The sequence below is a fragment of the Xiphophorus hellerii genome, chromosome 7, assembly GCF_003331165.1.
Source record: "Xiphophorus hellerii strain 12219 chromosome 7, Xiphophorus_hellerii-4.1, whole genome shotgun sequence".
NCBI classification, from domain to species: Eukaryota; Metazoa; Chordata; class Actinopteri; order Cyprinodontiformes; family Poeciliidae; genus Xiphophorus; species Xiphophorus hellerii.
Window position 1 is genome coordinate 8560778 of NC_045678.1, and position 20349 is coordinate 8581126.

At 39.9% G+C, this 20349-nt stretch overlaps 1 protein-coding gene across 2 annotated transcripts in view; it reads left to right on the plus strand.

The window, feature by feature from the left end:
* The window catches only part of arhgef49 (Rho guanine nucleotide exchange factor 49), a 62728-nt gene that overhangs the window by 5790 nt on the left and 36589 nt on the right, over positions 1 to 20349 (plus strand). The window contains exon 1 of one of the 2 annotated variants that reach the window (XM_032567664.1): positions 12827 to 13239. The exons of the other annotated variant lie outside the window; for it this stretch is intronic. The gene's annotated coding sequence lies outside the window, so the exon portion shown is untranslated. Of the gene's footprint in view, positions 1 to 12826; positions 13240 to 20349 lie in introns of those variants that run through there. 2 annotated transcript variants of the gene reach the window in all.

Consider the following 20349-nt stretch of genomic DNA (forward strand, 5'->3'; position numbering starts at 1 on the left):
AGTTAAAGAAATTTCCAGAGTTTATTTTCAGAATAAATTCTGTAATTTTAGATGATCCCACTGCAATGAAATATCACTTCTTTCAAGACTTCATGCATACACCTTTATTAAGAGGTTGTTTACCAATCAAGTGATGTGATGTTTTGTAGATTAAATATTTTTTTCCGTTGAAATTATTAGTTGAAGTAAGATCACATGGGAATAAACATGGAAAAAGTCCGTTTTTGCCACATTGTGACGTCTTGCTAGTAGGGATGTCAGACAAGTGCAGAGAAAAGCTTAGAAAATATATTTTTTCTAGTTGCAATCTGCAGTATTTGTTTTTGCGGTGAAAAAATGTTCATTCATATTACCTTGACTGACAATTTGTTTGGAGTCTAAGCAGCCTGACGCCCAGTGAAGGCTGGAACAGACTCCAAAGGACAAGAAAGAGGAGATAAAGAACGGATGATTCATCTACATCATGCAGCCCTGTCATACTGCACCCCTAGCTTAGCTCTACCAAGTATTATCTTGGCTGGAACAAATTACATCTCAGACAGAAAAAAAAAATAGAAGCAGCTTTTTACAGAACTCAGCATCATGATGGATTGTAACTAAAAAAAACAAAAAAAACAGGACTCCTCTTTGTTGCTGATGTAATTTGAAAGGCACTCAGCCTTGATGGGAGGAATGCTCCTGGATCCAGAGGACAAAGGTTGCACCTGCTTAAAGCACGAAAAAACGAAATGTTCAAGTTTGCCCTGAATCAAGGTTCAAAGAATTTTGGTATTCGAGGCTAATAATGCTGATAACGATGGCACTCGAGGCAGCCGAGCTAATCTTGTCCCCAGAGAAACTCCTTTGTTCTTTTGTCCGGCCTGCAGGATGAAGTGTAACGCATGCCCCCGCCTGCGTCCTGCTGGAACATCGGTGACAGCTGCATGCGCTGCCACGTGAAGGCTGTGTGACGGAGCGCGTGTGAGTATCTGTTTGCCACACATCGTCCGCCTTCCACCAATAAACAACAAAATAGATTGTGGTTGGATGAGTCTGGACTCCACGCAGACAGCCACTAATTACCAACTGAGTAATTAAGAAGCAGGCAGCTGTGGCTTGCAACGAACTGCATATGAGAGATGCTAAAGAAGTCCTGTTGCTTGCTTTGAATCATTTAACTGTGGCTTATTGCACTTCTGATTTGTTGAACTTGAACTTTTCCACGTTTTGACACGTTATACTGGACAAAGGCTCATGTATTTTATTGGGATTGTATGTGATAGGCCAACCGAAAATAGTACGTGTTGTGAAATTGAAAGAAAACGATGCGTGGCATCCTGACATGTTTTTAAAAATGAGAATCTGGAAAGTGTGACATCTATTGATTTTCTGCCCCTGCAGGTGAAACCACCTTTTTGTTGAAATTACAGCTGCCACTCTTTGAACAGGCTGGTAACTGTAATATATATATATCTTATAGTTCTTAACACAGACTTGCTATTGGATTTATGTCTGCATTTTAACTGGGCCAATCTAACACTTCAATATGCTTTCATCCAATCCCATCCATTTTAGTTTTGCCTGAATGTTTAATCAACTCGAACCAGTTTTTATGTTCCTCGCACATTCCAAAAAAAATAATATTTTACAATATTAGCTTCTGTTTGTGATAATCAATGAAAAAGTTCAAGATAACAACCAGTGCAAGACACTGTACTGTACTGTAACTCAAAGGAAGTTGGGTAGCTAAATTTTTTGGGTATCTTTGTAGTAGAAATGGAAAAATAAACAGGCAGACTGAAATGATTGAGGGACATTTGATAAGACTATTGTAAACAACATGTCTACCAGTCTCAACAAATTCTAATTTTTACCACAAGACTCCCAACCTTGGGGCTGTTGTGTTATAATGTGCCAGATTTTCTGCTTGAGTCCTGCTATTTCAACTCACTTTGTTCTTCTTACTTACTTTTTTACTAAAAAAAATACAAAGAAACACCTTTTTTTAAGATAATACAATGGTCCTCAATAGATTTCCTATGATAAGACCTATAGATCTGAAGTTTTAAGCAACATCAGGCATGTTTTCTGTCCAGAAGTGCTTTAGTTTCAGTTTTTAGACGATAGAAGGGTAAATTCTTCTTCCTGAGCTTTTCGGTGAGGATGTGCTTTGTGGTGGCCGACCAACGTGTGAAAACGACGTCTCCTTTTTTCCTGGGCCAGCTTTTCACTTGTTCCCGTTGTGAGCCAGATGAACACTGACAGCATCATCCAAAAAAAAAAAACCCAACATACTGACATTGTGTAAGGAAGGAGAAATTACTTACTGGTTTAGTTTGTGCTGAAAAAAAAAACAACAACCAAAAAACAAAAACTTGTCTCTGTCATGCAGCGCAAGGCTTCAACCCACTTTTAAGTGAAAGTCAGTCAGTCGTCACTTATATAATACAACTTATTGCATAATCAGAGCAGTATGTTGTAATGTGTGAAATTGCTTCATGCTGTGCTTTGCAGAAACATTAAACCTTTAAATCTTTACACATCTAGTTGCATTTCTAGAACTTACGTGGGACTTTGTGTGGCTTATTTTTTACAAAATAAGAATTGAAAATGTCTGGTATCAAGCCCTCTTTGCCCTGCTACCCCTAAAAAAGACCGCCTTCAGACATCACCAGTTTAGTAATAAAATCCATCTCGGTGCAAAATGTTCAATTCATGCATCCGTTTTGTTCTACTTTATAACCAGCCAACACTCTGCTATATTACACAAAATCCCAAGGAAAGACATTGAAATGTAGTTAATAAAGTTATAAAATGTAAAACGTTTTTTCTATTGCGTTCACAAGCTGTGACAGTCTCACACGAAGCATCTTTCAAATTCTACTTTTTGCTATTTTGACTTATTACACACCCGTTTTATTTTTTAGGATGCTTTTAATGCTTTAAATGAGAAATGATCATCTAATATTGCAATATTGACGCTCCTGCGGGTCTGTTTTTACCCTCTGTGCTTTGTGAGTGGTCTAATCTTCAGCAGGGCCTGTAGCCCATAATGAAATCATGTGGATTAGCCGGCGTAATCCATCCAGGTTTATTGTTCATTGTTGCACGCATTAGCATTAGTTAAAAAAAGAAAAAGAAAAGAAAACTGCTGTTACAGTTCAGCAACATGTTAAAAAGTGTGGCTTGAAATAGTGTTTAGGATTTAAAACATTTATTAATATTTTAATTTAGTCTCTTCATGTCACTTAGGCATTTGGTAGCATGAGATTTAATCGTAGTCTCACAGTATTCAAATCAAAATAAGAAATTAAACTGTATAAAAGTGCTAAATATTTCTGTTTATACAACAATTGTTTTTATTTTAAACCAGTTTAACATCAAAAAGTGATTGAAGGCAAAGGTCTCAAGTACTAAAAGTAGTAAAAATATTGTAGCCCATACAATATTTTTATTGTATGGACTACAATCAGTGTCCAACAAAACATCGGTTTGTCAGGACTATTCTAGAATGATAAGTATTTAAAATTAATATTAGATATGGATATCAGCCCAAATTGTCATATTGGTGAATCATTTTTGAAAACATACACTGTAAAAAAACAAAACGGTAAAACTCAGCTTCTCGTATATTGTACGTTAATTAGAGATTTTTTTTTAAAAATACAGTGTAGCTTGGTTTCCAGTTACTTCAGCAACAACACATGATGGAAACTGGTCACGAAGAGGACCAGCGGAGACAAAAATGAACAGATTGGATTTGGAAGAATATAATATACCTTATCTTACCAGGAGCTGCAGAACAACAAACAACATTCGCCAAAAATGATCTATGAGCAGACAGACAAACAGCGTTCCCACTAGAGCAAGCTAGCCTTAAGATGATGGCTGCACATTAGCAAGGGACACTGTAGCGACTGAATGAGTGAACGTTCAAATGAAAGTTATGAATAAGTCACAAAATGCATTCCTCCACTCTGATAAAGTATGCACTCTATCATCTGGATGCCTGTTTTCCTGGCACCACAAGCAGTGAAGAAAAAAAGGAGTGGAATGCAACGTTTCTGAGTGGTGAACATGCACAAAAACCAAATGAAAAATATGTAAAAGAAATGTAATAACAGATTTGCACTAGTTTACGTTTCGAAGAGGATCTTCACCACTTGTTTCAGCCTTTTCAATGATGTTAAAATCTATCTCTGTGTGTGGATCGTCACAGTACTGGCTCAGGATGGACCTGTGTTCCTCAGGGAGAGTTTCTTATTTTTTATTTGGTTTATTCTGCTGTAATAGTTGTGCAGTGATTGAAGAGGAAATCTCCTCAATGTTCTTGGCAGTTCCTCTCTAGTGCCCTAACAAAAGCAATGTTCTGTTTTCTGCTCCTTAAAATGAAGGATGTTTTTTTTTAGGATGATCTTTTTCTTAAGCCCGCTGGCTGACAGTACACAGCAACAGGTGGGGGAGGGTGACTGCTAACTCTGTTCTACACAAAAAAAAAACCCACTGGGTACTCTGGAGGTTTAAAACAATTTACAAATGTATTTCTTCCTTTTAAACCATGACCATGTTCTCTGTCCGTTTTGCATATCAGAAAACGTCTTTTCCGTCTGAAAAGTGTGTGCTCCTCCTGACATCGGCGTTGCTTCCTGCATGCCAAACACCCAGACTTTATCCACCGTACTTGTTGGTGGGCTCCTCATTGTTCTGGCAGACGAAACGAAGGTTGTTCCCTCAGCAAGCGGCAGCATCCTGTCACTTTAAAGCATAACCTTGCTGACAGTCTGCAGCAGGATAAAAGCTCAGTGTGAGCTCTCTCCATGCATCGTCCAGTGGAAGGCTGCAGAAAGGCTGTGCTCACCTCTCTCCATCAGTAGCAGCAGTTTTTAGTCGTATTGTATATTTTTTCCTGTATCCCTTTCACTTGTTTTAATTAATCAAAGTCCCTGTCTTTTATTCCTCTTTCAGAGTTTTAATTTGGTTTTCCTTTTTCTAGTGAAACTGGATCAAATTGCTGCTTTCTATTCCAGTTTCACCCGACCTGACCTCAGCTTCCTGGCCACTGCAGATACAGCCTGTTGATTTTTTTTTATTTTTTATTACTATTGCAAGAATAGAGATTCCTCTCCAGATGCTTCCTGGTGGTGAGCGCTAAAGTCGTTAGCAATGAGAGTCTGTTTGGTGAAATGAAAAGATAAAAATAGCATTCTGAGAGGATTTAAAATTATTATTATTTTTTTACCCCCACAGCCGGTTTCCCCCTCTGATCCATTGTTCTCCGAGACTCGAGTCACACACACAGTGAAGGCCGAAGCATGTTTCTGGCAACCTAAATACTCCCTCTGAGGAGATTGCATTCTGTGTGTCTGAATGCTGAGGTCTGGATGCAGAATGCTAATAAGACTGGAAGCGCTCTGCTGCTTGTGTACAACCTGTCATTTTTTGTTTGTGTTTCTGTGTAGTTAAACTGCGTCTGTTTACCCAGAACTGAACAATTTATTAGGATTCAGGTCAGAGTGCATTTTTTTCTTTTTCTCTCTTTTTTTTTTTCTACCAGTAACGATTATTTTGAAAGCGGTGGGATTGACTTGTGTGCGTTTGCCGGAGAGCTTGGGTTCTTGATCAGCAGGCTCCCAAAGGGAGCTGTCTGGATCAAGAGGCTGAGGAGTCTGAGCAGCCTCCCTGTGTTTCTGCTTTGCCTTAAGCAACTGGGTGCCAAATATGGATTAAATCACCACTGTGCTCATCATTTCTCCATTTCCTTTCTTTCTATTGTTTCTACCTTTCACCAGGTGCTTACATTAAAAATTAAACCTTTTTTTTACTTGCCTATCTATCTATCTATCTATCTATCTATCTATCTATCTATCTATCTATCTATCTATCTATCTATCTATCTATCTATCTATCTATCTATCTATCTATCTATCTATCTATCTATCTATCTATCTATCTATCTATCTATCTCATTTTCAGGCTGCACCTGTTTTCTGCTACCTCTGAAATCAGATTGATGTTCTGTGTCTAAATGCTTACGGCGGCATAGATCACCTAGATCAGCGTTGGCACTCAGCCTGCATCGATCAAGTCTGGTGAAGAGGCAGTGGTGTCCCGTCCATCTCGCTCTGTTTAATCCTCTCGATCCAGCGTTGGTTACTTTGCATGTGAATGTGAGAAAAAGGTGTTTTTGTACATCTGCTTTCTTGTGCTTTGTGTAGAATCTAGTAATTGAGTCTGTTTTAGTCTGAAGCATGGGAGGCAGCTGTAGGCCCCTCTTAAAGGCTGCTCTGCATTTGGTTATGTAAATGCAACAGCTATCAATTGCCTGGAAGGTGGAGTGGTTGGTAGCATTGTTGCATTGTTGCAAGTATGTCTATGCTTGGTGTCACATTAGATTGATTTAACTCTGTCAGATGAGCATATCAATGCATCTAATGTATGACGCTTACAGAAATTATGTGCACACCATTCTCTTGATGAAATTTTCCACAAAAGAAGTAAATATGAGTCATAGGTAGCATGCTAGTTGCCAGCCCATCCAAGGCTAACGCCATCAAATCCAATGCTAACACTAGCCTATCCGTGCTAATGACCAGCAGAGGAAGACGTCAATCCAGTGGATGTCATACTGGTCACAAACCTTTCAACAGCTAACTCAAGTGTGTAGTCTTTGCATTTGCCAACATCAGCTGTTCACTTACTTCTGGTGGTTGCTTGGTTACCACTGTTGGCCTATCATTAATCAGCTCAGTAGCTGGCTTAGGAATGGATGTAACTTCCTGCGACAAGCAAGTAGCCACCGCTGGGTGGACGTTAGTCTTCATTTTGGCGCTGAAAAAGAGCCACACCTGCATTCCTGGGATCTCTCCAGATACTCCACCTTCCTCTCACAGTACTAAAATGTTACTGTCAGGTTAATAGGTTTCTTTAAATTGTGTGTTAAGTGTGTGGGAGCATGATTGTCCTGTGTGTGTCTCTGTGTGTCCTGTCCAGGGTGTATCTTGACTCGCCCAATGATCTTTGGAGATCGGCACCTGGGAGCGTGCAAGGATAGACGGGGATAAACAATGGATTGATGGTAGTTTGCTTTTTTGTTCATTGTTTTTCTCCTTGCCACTGTCACCCAGTCATCACCGGAGTGTTGATGTCACACTCCATGGCACAACTGCACTTCCTGCAGGCCTCCTCCTCTTGGAGCATAATTACATCCAACAGTTTACGAGCAACTGCTTGTTATTTTCATCGTTTTTGAGTACAATTCCTCTGAGATCCATAAAATACAAGCCTGCAATCTGGTTATATTATAAAATGTCACATTAACCCGCAACCACTGATGTGTAGACTTCAGTTTGCTGTGCCTGAATTTTGATGGCTACTGTACTTTTTAAAATGATTTCTACCTCCAAAGTAACACAGTTTTTAGGAGAGGTCGTATCTTGGTGTTTTTTGAAACGTCACCCATCTCTTTGCTCCAGAAGCTAATAATTCCTTGATTTAGTTAGAGCAAAAGAAACAGACTGTATCTGTTGCTTTCATTTTCTTGTCAGCCAACTACACAAGGGGTTTCCAATGTGACAACAGCTGTGTGTTTACTGTATCTACTGATGTGATTAATTTAGGCTGAAAATTAGGAGACTCTCTCTTTCCCCAAATGACGGAAACTCACTGAAGTGTCTACATCTGCTCGGCACTTTTCTGTTTTATTAATATATATTCAGATGCGTGCCAGCAGATCTTTGCAGTCTGTTTTGCTACATGATCCTGCCAATTGAAGTGGATTTGTTTAACATTAACAGAACAGCGAGCCAACTCTCAGTGGTGATATTGCTGTACTTTAGTCTCATCTGGAAGGGAAGCAAATGACAGTGAATGTGTCACTGGCCGTTTAGGCGCTTCGCAAACGGGAAATCTTTAGGAAGCATTGAGCATGGCGTGGTAAAAACGGATAGATTGAAAGGAAAATTGAATTTCATGGGCTGCCTTCTAAAGGGCTGTGTTCATTTAGTGCACAGTGTGGCTGCAGGCATGTTGATTATGATAAGAGGTTCTGCTTTGGTCAGAGGGCATTAAATCAACCAAAGCAGAACAACCGTTTAGAAACACATCGGATCATGCTGCCAGTTTAACTGTGTTTCCTTTACGTAACATCTGACACGTAAAAGTTGTTTAATGGAGTTCTGCAGAGCGCTCGCTCTCTTTCCAATCGGACCTAGTAACCGCAGATGGAAAATTTAATAATGAAGTAGGTTGATGCGTCACAATGATTCCATGTGTCTGTGTTCTCCGTTTATTTCACATCTGCCTGGTCACCATGTCTATAAGGCACTGCCAGGTCCAGTCGATAAAAGGTTTTGAGTACCAGCACAGTTGCCTGTTTTGCCATATATGCTGGCGTACTCAAAGTGGCACATCATGTGAGTCTGAATTGGAGAAAATGACAAAGATTCTGTGGGACTCAAAGTCCTGTCATTTTTCTGTATTGTGTGTCCTACCTTTGATATGCCCCTGTTCTGAATAGAGCACAGTGTTTCCCTCAGTGTATTATAAGCCTGGCGGGCCACCAGGCTTTACTTGTGCCCCCACCAGGCTAAGCACTCCTTATTTATTTTGTTTTTTTTTATATTTACATTTTTTAAGACTTTGTAGTTGGTATTCAGTCATTCATCTTCCAACAACACATAATTATCAAGTCATATTTTCAAATTTCATGTCAACTTTTAAAATTTTAACTCAAAAACATGGCAGGCCGCTGAATGAATGGTTGCCTCAGCGCCCTAACCACCAAACACAGGAGCATCCATATTAGGATGAGGGTTGTGGAATTCTGCTGCATTTAGGAGGGCATACTCTACATTTACATGGTGCTGCTGTTTATTATTTTTACATTAGAGATCAAGTGACCTTCTTGAAATCACTAATTTCCTGTTTTATGACGGTCTCCAAGTGGTTACTGGCTTAATGAATCAGCTTGCAGGGAAAACCCGTCAATTACATTTTCAGTTTCAAGCATCTGGCATGTTGAGGTGAATTTTCATCAGCGCAAATGTATAGCGTAGCATGGTAAACTTTCTCGGCTTTTTGTGTGAAGGGACCATGAATTTAGTTGAAGTCCAGTCTTGAAATATTTTAGAAATCAGCTGTCTGTCTGGATTCTGGCGTACATAACCATAATATCAACAAGCGAAAGCTACTGCGAACATGACCTGCGCTTACAGAAGAAGCCATTTAGCATGGAGATGTGTCGTGATGAACTGCTTGAAGCCTCATCTCACTGGACAAAAGACCCAGTTAATGGTGTGAATGTAGTTCAATGGGTCGAGCCTGTGGCTACATTTGTGTAACTGTGTCACTGTGTTCTGTGGTGCATTGTGACCTTGCTTAGCATCCGCCCAGTCACCCTTCCCTCTGTCGATTGTCAGGCATCAAAAGAACTCACTGTGACCCACAATGCCATTGTGGTTGCCAAGCAATCAAACAGCAGGAGAAACATGGCAGGGAACGTTTTCTTTTTACAACGTCCTGTATTAACATTTGCCCGCCTCCCCCCTTGAAATGTAAGCTTTTCCATTGAGACAAAAATGATCAACAACAAGGCTTTATTCAGTGGCAACCATTGTTGTAGCCAAGAAGGACTGCACTGGTTGAACACAGAGAGTAGTTTTGACTCTATTAGGCTTCGTCGGCATGTATGTGTAATAATACGGACAAATGATCCAGATGATTGGGACCCCCGTCGTGCAGTGTTTGGTTCCTGCTGTGCTGCCTGTTTGCTAAAGGCTTTCAGGCCCTCTGGGTTACTAAGTCAACACAAAAAGCTGGCTCATCCTACCTCATTTCCAAATGCGGCCATTCCCTGGAGTCTTGAAAGTGGTGCTAAATTTAGAAGATTTAGAAAAATCTGCAAGTTCTTATTGAGTTTTCAACCCACAGATGTCCCGCTCACTTACTTCCTCTGTAAAAGGTTCATACGTGACTTACCCACAGCGCAGACGAGCCTGATGAATTATTGAGCCAATGGTGAAGCCCTTATGAATTATCCAACTGTGTGTACCCCGAGTAAGCGGGGTTGCATACCTCTTGTGTTGACCCTGCGTGTTCGTACCACCGAGACATGGGTCCAGTAACGGGAATAGATTGACGTGTAGAGCTGACAAACATGCAAAAAAACAACCAGTCTGGGCTCTGGTTTTTTTTGCAGAAAATCTGATTTAGATTTCAAAACAGAAAAACAATCTTGCTTGAAGTTGTTTCTTTTCATCAGTAGAGACGTTACCTTACCGCGGAACGTTATAGGCGTAAAATACGTTACACCCAGAGTAATGAACCTATTTTCCGATCTGGAGTAACTTCCAGCTTTGCTGTTTTTAATAGTTTGTTGCATTATCTTAACTGAATGTCAAGTTGTACTCTTTATATCACTTTGCTAGAATTTTGTTTTCTGTAATAAACAACTATCCAGGACATAAATTCAGCTGTCTGATAAAGTTACAAACTAACAGGTCAAGTAAGTAGAAGTTTGGGAAGATAAAGTTCAGCAAATTAGAGTTCAAATGACTGACTTATAACAAACTGTAGGAATTTATTTAATTAAACTTATATCGTCATCGTCTTCACGTGTTTCCGGCATTTATCATGTTACAAACAGAAACCTTTGTGGTTGTAAATGTCAAACAGCCGCTTTAGACACCCCTAAATAAAACTAATGTTAATATTATAGCTACTTATATAGTCGATCTGATGTTGGTTTGATAAGAAAATTAGGAAACACAAACAACTAAGCAAATAAGAGATGCAAAACTTTCTTGTAAAAATGTTTGTGTTTTTTTCCTTTGAGAAATTAGTATCACAATTTTTAAAAGTTTCCAACTTTATTTAGAACATCCGGCCAATTGTCCAAAACAGTAAAAGGAAGAACACCGATATAGAAATAAAGATTTATTGATGATGGTCAAATCCATTAAAACCAGCATTAAGGATTTTGAATTTGGCACCGTACCACTTTAGAAAAGCTTTATCCACATCCTTGAACTGCTGACAGCATGCGGCTGTTTTTGCAACCCGAGCTGCATGTGCGGCCCCTTGGGTACGCTGGGTTATTACTGCTTCCGACTGGTCATTAATTAATGGGAAAATGGATTTCGGCATGGCTACCGTGGCTGTAATTACACGCCGTATATTTTGCGTGCTTCACCATAAATACACACAACTATGTCCGTCCTATGATTTATCCCCTCTGAAGTCAGCTCATCGATCGTCTGGTGAGCGACGGAGCCGCTAACCATCGAAGAAAGACTTTACAAGCCTTATAGCTGTGTTTCTGTTGAGAGGGGGAAAGCAGCCTTGAAATGCAGAACAGCGGGCGCTCGTAGCGAGAACACACCCCCGACGGTGAAGGAGCCGCGCCGGAGGCTGGAAAACTCTCCGGCTTTCATGTTTGGATGCAGGATTCCGATTAAAATAACCACAGGAAAGTGTGTAGATGTGAGAAATTTTACAACAAGGTGGTTTTCAGTGTGAATTTCCTCAGATGGCTTCCTTGAACTATTCGCTTTGTTCATTTGCGACTCAGTTTGTTCTCTTATAAAAACATACCATTCATATTTTGGCTGAAAGTCATTGATGGATTAGCCTTGAGTGTTAGCAAACAGCAAGCACTCGTAATGTTGCATTGTTACGCCTCACTGCAGCAAGGGAAACATGCTGACAATTCAGCCAACCCTCCTGTTTTTATGGCACAGCTACATGATATGTATGCATTAAGTTTGCCTCTAAATAGTCGTCAATCTGCCTCTTTTTTCTCACCAGAGTAGAAGAGTTGATTAGACTGGAAACATAATGCTGGTTAAAAAACAAAAAAGTTTGTATATTAACGAGAAAGCTGGATTGCATTGAGATGCGAGCAGGCTACTGACACCATCTTGGATTTATGCGAAAACAAGTGATGCTCCATGCAGATTCACCGCCAATCCAATAATATGTCAGAATGTGTGATAAATTGGTTAGCTTCTGTCATTGAAGGTGTCAGTCACGCGGTCCTGTTCTTCACATTATGAAGCGTCCGAATCAATGACACAAAGAAGGATGTGGTGTCTGGTGCTAAGTTGTTGTTGCAACAGTTTGCATAGTATTAATATGCATATTACACAATCAGTGCTTCCAAAGAATATTGTCCCGTTTTAAATTTATTTCTATTTTTGTGATGCTATAATGTTTCTGATGATAAAAGTTGTAGTTATTACATTTAATAACAGGCAATTATTTTTCTACAAAGAGCCAGGTTGGTTTAGATACTTGTTTCCTTTCTAAAGAGATGAAATAATTCAAAAACAATGTTTTGTATTTATTCTGTTTCATCCTTGACGGTAAAATCTATTTGATGATCCGAAACATTTAAGCATGGAAAAAAATGTAACAGAGCAGTTACTTTTTTCTTTTTTTAGCAGAACTATGTTTATATTGTTTGAACAAAATGCATACATGATTACAGGCTGTAATGTAATAATAATAATAATACAATATTTGCTGTTTTTAGTCAATTAAAACTAATTGAGACATTGAAAAGATATGCTTACAAGCTGCAAAAAGAAAGTTTACTTTTCAAAGATGCTGTAAGGCTAAGATTGGTAATATTTTGCCCCAGTGTAATATGTAATGAATCACGCAGCTCATCTTGGTCACATTCCTCTGGTGTCTCTTGGTTTTAGACTGGGATACATTCCTACAGTAATTATGGCAGCAGCAGGTTGCAATTCACCGGGTCAAAATGCTTCTTAGTTTTTTTTTTTTCGGACTGCAAGTCAGTTTTGCGTTTGGACTCCACTGGACACGGTGTGAAGCTCTGTGTGCAACCCGGGTCATCATCTGATGCTCTGCCTGATGGGAATTTGAAAAGTAAATGCAGGATTAGGGGATTACGCCAAAGTGTTGAAACGTGGCCAGGATCATGACACAGCAGCACCTGCCCTGCGCCGGGGCTGAGCTGAAAAGCAACTTGACCGGGAGATCCGCTTCCCTGTCTCCATGCCTACGGCGAGGGGCTGTTCGTGTTTTACCGGAGCATGCTCAGTTTGGCTCGCTTCCCCCTAACAATAGCCAGCGAGAGGGCTCGACTGACACACACACACACACACACATACACCCTCTCTCAGAGTCTACCCCGGCTCGCAGTGGGAGCGAGACGGAGAGGAGAGGCTGCACGCTGTGGGGCTGCCGGGCTGCTGAGCTCACAGCACAATCCAGCCCACAAAAACACACTGAACAAAGGTAGGCACCCAGACCTGCTCATATTCAACTGCATTTGCTTCTGTTTAATCGCCTTTCCTGAAGAGTTTGTAGCGTTCTTTGCTGTAGAGTAGAGAAGAGGCTGAAGATGAGGAGGAAGTGACCATGTGGTCTGCTTTGTGAGTGACAGGGCTGCACTTTTTTTTTTTTTCCCCATCTGAGCTTGTGAAGAATCTCTCCCGCACAGTGAGGCAGTGAAATTTCATGAGCGTAGTCTGCAGTTTGAGCGTTTCTTCATCTCAAACAGAGGTGTAGTAGTTGACAAAGCGGAGGGGTCGCTGAATTATTCATGCCGCCTTGTATGGAGTGAAGTCGGAGGATGACAGCAGGTGTAACGCGATGCTTTGCATGGACGCAGATAGCTGCTTTAGCCTCTTTTCATACTGCTGGCCCATTTTACAACCATCACTTTGCTTATTCGCGATGTGTGTCTCACATTTTTGGACCCTCTTGACTTGGATGATCTATTGCAAAAAAGAAAAAGGGAGATAATTCCTAGGAAAGAAAGATTTAAAAATCAAAACGTCACCTGATCTTCTGCAGAAGAAATGCGAGGAGCCGCTTCTTTCGCCTCGCTGACTGTTTTAAATTATGTGTGTGTGTGGTCTGCTGGTCAGACTGAAAGGTATCTCCAGCGCTATCATGTAGTCTCGCCCTATTTCTCTCTGAGAGATTCACTCGCTCCGTCTCTCACTCACGCTAAAAGATTCAGCAGCCACTTCCCACAAGATTAATTATTGTGGCTGATGAATTCCTGCCTGGTCGATAGAGTATTCCTCTGCAGCCGGCCTGCCGGCCCCTTGTGTCTGAGCCTGTGTGTGTGCTGTTGGCTGAACCGGGAGCAGCATGAATATAAAACGGCCTCGTACTGTAATCGAGAAGTGAGAGGCTGGGTGAAGTAGTTAGATTAATACAGCGGTGTCCAAAACTTTTTGGCATGGGGGCCAAAAAATGTCAAGTTGAAAGCACTCTGTGGGCCGCAATAATTTTAGTACTTTTCTTCTTAATTATTGTCGCAAAAGCGATTTTATTTCTAGATTTTTACTCTCTAAATAAATGTAAACACACAATGAGGTGAGATTTCTGTGGACAAGCACTGAGTAAATCAATTAATATTTAAAACTGAAACAGGATCCTGCAGGTTGCCAGATAAATAATAATAATAATGCTAATAATAATAATAAAAAAAACAGCTAATCATGTTGCACATTTATCATCTTTTTCTGGATTTGTTTGTGTCATTTTAGCAACAAGAACTAAATGTGGCTCGCTCTCGCTTTAGTTTGACAAATTTATGAAATGGGCGTGCCCAAGTCTGCGTTTTAGTAAAAACTACTGCTAATAAATTAAAAAACCTGGATGAATACTTTGTGTTGCAAAGTATTCATCAAGGCATCAGTGAATATTTCACCCCAACATTGTTTTTTTAAATAATTATCTGCATGAACTGCCTGAAGTAGCAAACCAAATTTAGGCTGTTCTTGAACTGTGATCAATGGCCGCCCAGAATCCTTCCAAGGACCGCAAATGGCCCCTGTACCACACCTTGGACAAACAATTGGAAGACTTAAAGGTGAATTTGAGCTTTTTTAAGTCCTACTGGTAATGCTAAGTGATCATTTGGTTTTCTACTACTAAGTTGAGTATACAGGTAATCTATCACGTGCAGATGAAGGCAGAAACTATCCAGTAAAAGGAAAATTAGAGTTATGATCCCTTTCTGATACAGGAAATCAGCTGTTTCTGCTTAATTTCTCCACAGGGTTTTAGCACTTTAAGGGAAGGTTTGGGGATTGTGAAGGTTCAGCTCATCATTCTCATCAGATGAGCTGAAGCGGTACATGGTGTTGTATTAACCAGAAATAAAACAGACGCTAGCTGTTGTTGCAGTAGCTGCTAGTAGGAATACAAGCAGGTAGGATTGTATTTCTCTCCATTTTATGCATATAAGCACTAAAGAAGCATTTTCAGAGTTTTCAAAACTATTTGTTGCACCTGTTTGCAGTCCATGAGGTGTCCTAATAATTAGCATATATGGCACTTTTCATTACTGTTTAAATGCTTGACAGCAAAACAAGCGTCAGAACTGCTGGACAAGCTTTGATTTTCCAACTTAGATGCGATTTCTGGAGAGTTTGTTGTTATTTTTGGTATTTAGGTACCCGTCCAAATAGCTGTAGTATCTTTAATGCACTGGCACAAATAATAAATGAACTGAATATATAAAGAATTTTTCTAGTCATACTAACCAGTGAAAGCACTTTACACCAGATCCAAATTCACACACACTTATACACGGGTCGCTTGGGGTTAAGTACTTCGGGGCACATCGACGAAAAGGTAGAAGCTGGAATTGAAAGAAATAGATTAGTATTAACACTGACTTTATTAAAATTGAAAACATGAAGACAAAGCATGGCTAAAGCAGTGCTAGGCTAAAGATTGCGTCAAAACTATCATAGTTTTTGTTTTCTTCGGCTTACTGTTTCATCTCATGGATTTGCTTCTTCAGCTCTCATTTAAAGTTTAATGGAAACATTAAACATTAAAGGATGAAGAGAGTTTCATGTGAAAAGTGTGCATCTCTTATCAATGTTGATGTCCATTCTGCACATATTTATCACTTTAGGACGTCTTTAAAAATCTCCACTGTGCAGTTAGTTTTTTTTTTTCTCCAAATACCACATTTACATGCGGACGTAAGGTTCAGACACATATAAACCGAGTTTCCCCCAGTGTATTATAAGCCTGGCGGGCCACCAGGCTTTACTTGAGCCCCCACCAGGCTAAACGTTGCTTATTCATTTAAGTCTTTTTAAAATATTTGCATTTTTTAAGACTTTTTTGTTGGTGTTCAGGTGCTAATTTTGCAGTCTTTCAATAAAACATGATTATCTAGTGATATTTTAAAATTTCTTGTCAACTTTAAACATTTTTTAACTCAAAAACACAACGGGCCGCTGGATGAATGCCTGGCGTAGCGCCCAACCACCGGACTTAGCAATACAGTATTTCTGGGGGAAACCTTGTATGAAATACGCTTTGTTGCAAAATGTCAGACAAGACAAAATTTTTTCCTTGTCACAAATAGATTACATACACATTTCAAAATATCTGGTTTAATATCTGTTTCATCAGTCAATATATTGCAGCTTTTTCACATCAAATTTTGTGTTCAGCAAATACAACAAAGACTTCAAAAGTCTTAAAAAATGACTTTAAAGAATTTCTGTTCTGTGTAGAAATATCCGGTCAAGATCGAAGGACCGACTAGTCTGTGTTTATCCTAAGTGAAGAGGCCAAGCAGGTTATCTACTGCAGGTAACACATTAACAGCTTGTGACCTTCTAACAGGACTTCACTTCAAAAATCCCGAACCATCGCTTCAAGAAAACCAAACAGATCTTTATCGTCGTCTGCCGAGCCGATGAGTCACCCGTCTGGCTAAAACTGGAGGAAAAATCCACCAAACCTGATGAAATATGAAACATAAAAAGACAAGAGCCCTGGACACATGCAGCGACAGAAACGGAGCAGATAATAGAGAGTTGTGGAGTGATGGATGGGAGACTCAGCGAGAGAGAGAGACAGAGAAAGGCACGGACGAGAGGCACTCTCTCACCCAGCGTGATATCGGAAAATAAATTGAGTTGACATGAGCAGGTTTGCATAGAGATATTGACGCCGCGGAGCGGGAAGTGAGAGGTTCGGACTCGGGGATTAGGAGGTTCACGCGAGGCTAATCATCTCCGTTAGGGCGACCAAAAGGCTTCCTGGGGAAGGTAATTAGCAATTTCCATCTGCCATTGATGAAAAGATAAAACGCTGGAGTGAAACTCGAAAGCCGTTTTATGAAACGTTTGACTGTTTCAGTCACAATGGTTTTTCCTGCAGCAGTTAGCGCAGGGTATGATGTCAAGTTTGATTGTCAGAGCTGGGAGTACGGTAGCTCAGAGGAGCTGTAGGTGAAGTGACACTGTTATTCCTCATTCTGCTCTCTTCTCCACCGACATTTTTTTTTTTTTTTTTTGAGAGTTTGAAGTTAGACAGGCTTCTATTTACGGCTTTAAATGGGATGCTGCTGTACTCTCAGGAGGCTTCTACTTTCTGTTTCCAGATAAAACATTGCGAATAAGATCCGGTATTTTTTTTTTATTCTTTTACATCAAACAAACTCCAAATGCTGTACTTGTTTACTGCCAATTTTTTTTGCCCTTATTCCAGCACCGAAAGCTTCACCAACATGAAACTGGGTTCACAGTCAGAACCAGTTGTTTGTTAGACCAGAGGAAACAAGCTGGGGGTGGACATGTGTGTGTTTTTTGGGGGGTTGTTTCCCCAAATGAAAGTGGCTCCAGTTCTACACTGCTGCTTCTGCTTGTTTTGCTCTATCTCTTTGTGTTTTCAGGTAAACACAAAGAGAGGCAGGCACAGTAAAATGGGTGCTATCTTGGTGCCTGGTCTTCTCTGGGACAGAGGAAAGAAACTCTTTCATCAAGACCTTCAGGCACCAAGTCAAAATGTTATCAGCAGCATTTTGAAAGCTTCCTGCTATTCCCTCATAAAAAGAATCCAGAGTTTGAATGTGAATAAGTAGTCGGTGAATTGGTGTACAATTTTTACCGCTTACTTTAATGGAGATCAGACCTTCTCTCTTAATCACTGTTTTATGTTAAAATAGACTTACAGCTGAATTGGAGGTAACACTTTATTTGAAGGGGAATGCATAAGACTGACATGACAGTGTTATAAACTCAACATAACACGTGTTATGAACACAAAGGAGTCTTTATGAATGCTTACGACTGTTGTCATGACGTTTCGTTTGGTAAATAGTGAAACTTTAACTGCAAAGTCGGCACTTTTGATTGCCTTTTCATACAACTTTTAGTGCAACTTTGCATTAAAAGTGTCATTATTTACCGGATGACACTTTATGACAACAGAGACGACATAGACATTCATGAGGACTCCTTCTTGTTCATAACAGGTGTTATATCATGTTAATAACACTGTCATGTCAGTCTTATGCATTCCCCTTCAAATAAAGTGTTACCGAATTGGATATTTACATTCACTATATAAAGAGACACAACTATTTTTTTTCTTCCAAATTGTCTGACATAAATTAGACTAAATGTTTACAGCAATTTGAAGCTCAAATTGCTGTAAATTTGAAGGAATTTGAGCTTCAAATGTACAAATTTAAGCTATATTAAACTATTAACTATATCCTATAGAGATCATTAGACTAAAGCTTCAACAATCAATATGTTTTCATCACTTTTGCAGCAATAGGGAAGCAGATAAATGATCATTTTTTGTTGTAAATGTATCTGTAAACATACAAAACTCAAAATGTTCACACAGCGAGAATCTCACACTGTGTGATCTGACGATCTGTTATGAAAGTTGTCCAGTTTTTCTATGGTTAGTTTTCCATATCCATATCCTTAAATGCTTCTAAGCCTTAGCTAACCACTCTATGTCTCTAACTCGGCCTGGATTCGCTACATGAATTATAAAACAGGCCCAGGACTGAATTGAGGAACTTGTTGAGAAGTGTAGCTGGGATTAAAGCTGGTTATATGTTGTAATCAATTAGCAGTAAATCTTAAGTTGTAGCTGACTATAAAGACCATGCTGGAGGCGATCATAGATCGCGCTCCAATGCAGCACATCTGTAAATACTAACTAAAGAGTTCATACGTCTTGCGGCTGTTGTTGCTTGTTAATCAGCTGTAAACTCTACTGACGGCTGATCAATGCCTCGCCTTCCCTTTCCATTCCCTGTCCCTTCCCCCGCATACTGCTAATCATTTCGCCCCTTCTGTTCCCCTTTTCAAGATATTTCTTTTCCTTTCTGCATGTCTCATTTAATAACCACTCCTATCCCACCATAAAATCGCAGGTTTCTCCTTGACTTGTCAAGGAGAAACAAACGAGGGGGTTCTCTCCCTCCTCCTCTGCGCTGCCCGTCCGTACAGAAAGCGCGAGTCGTGTGATGACATCCAGAAGGGCTTCAGCAGATACAGATCCTTGTAGATGCCTGCAGGAGCCAGACGGTCGATACCAAGGCCTTGATGTATCTCTGATGGCTCCTTGTTAGCGCTGGCGATGTTACCGACATGAAAGCCTTTTGGAAAACCTTGACATCGCCTCTGGAAGGTCAAGGTTTGCTATCGATTCAGAGGAACCGGGCCACCGTTAGAACATATGGTTGATTTTTAAAGTGGCTATTTTTGTCCCATAGACTCTGACATACACTTTTTGTTTCTGCTAACGCTACCAGAATCATATCACGTCTCGTGTTTCTGCGTCATTATTCAGAAAAGCAATAAGGTGTCATATCAGATTATAAGAGGAAAAAGCTCAATTAACAATAGTTTCAGATGGTTTCATTCATTAGTCCGTCATTGATATTAAAGCTGTTATTTTTCCTCCAGTGCTGCTGCGGCCATAACCAAACCGAATATCTCTGCAGATAATAAAATGTAGCTTTTATTGTGCCCAATTTCAAACATGTTGGTTATAACTGCGTCTCTTAATTGCCAATCCAACTTGTTTCTGACATAGAAACAGTGTTTCTGAATGCTTAGCCAGTTTGGACATTAAAAAGCTCTAATATTGACTTGGAAAGTTTGTCATCCTCTCGCTCTGAGGCAACTGACTCAGCTCCTAACGTTTATCTGCTTCTCCTCCTCTATCAGGTCTCGCATGTTTGCATTTTATGGAAGCAAATTCCCTGTAAATCTGCTCTGGCTCACATATGTCTGTAAAACGGGTTGTTAATAGCGTAGGTAATCCACGGCTGCTGTGAAAATACTCTAACAAAACCGGGATTTACAACAGCAGCAGCATCTGACAAAACTATAGTCCACTTACCTCAAAAACTATGTTTTTGAGGTAAGAGGTAAGTTAGTCATTTCTAACAGGAAACAACTGAATTTCCCATTACAAATAGTGCAAACACAGCTAGCATTAGCTTCTGCTTGGTAGCAAAACATGGTTTTTGAGGTAAGTGCGTCAGCAAATCAAGAATATTTTACACATAAACTGACTATTTACTGCACATATGATGATAAAAATTTC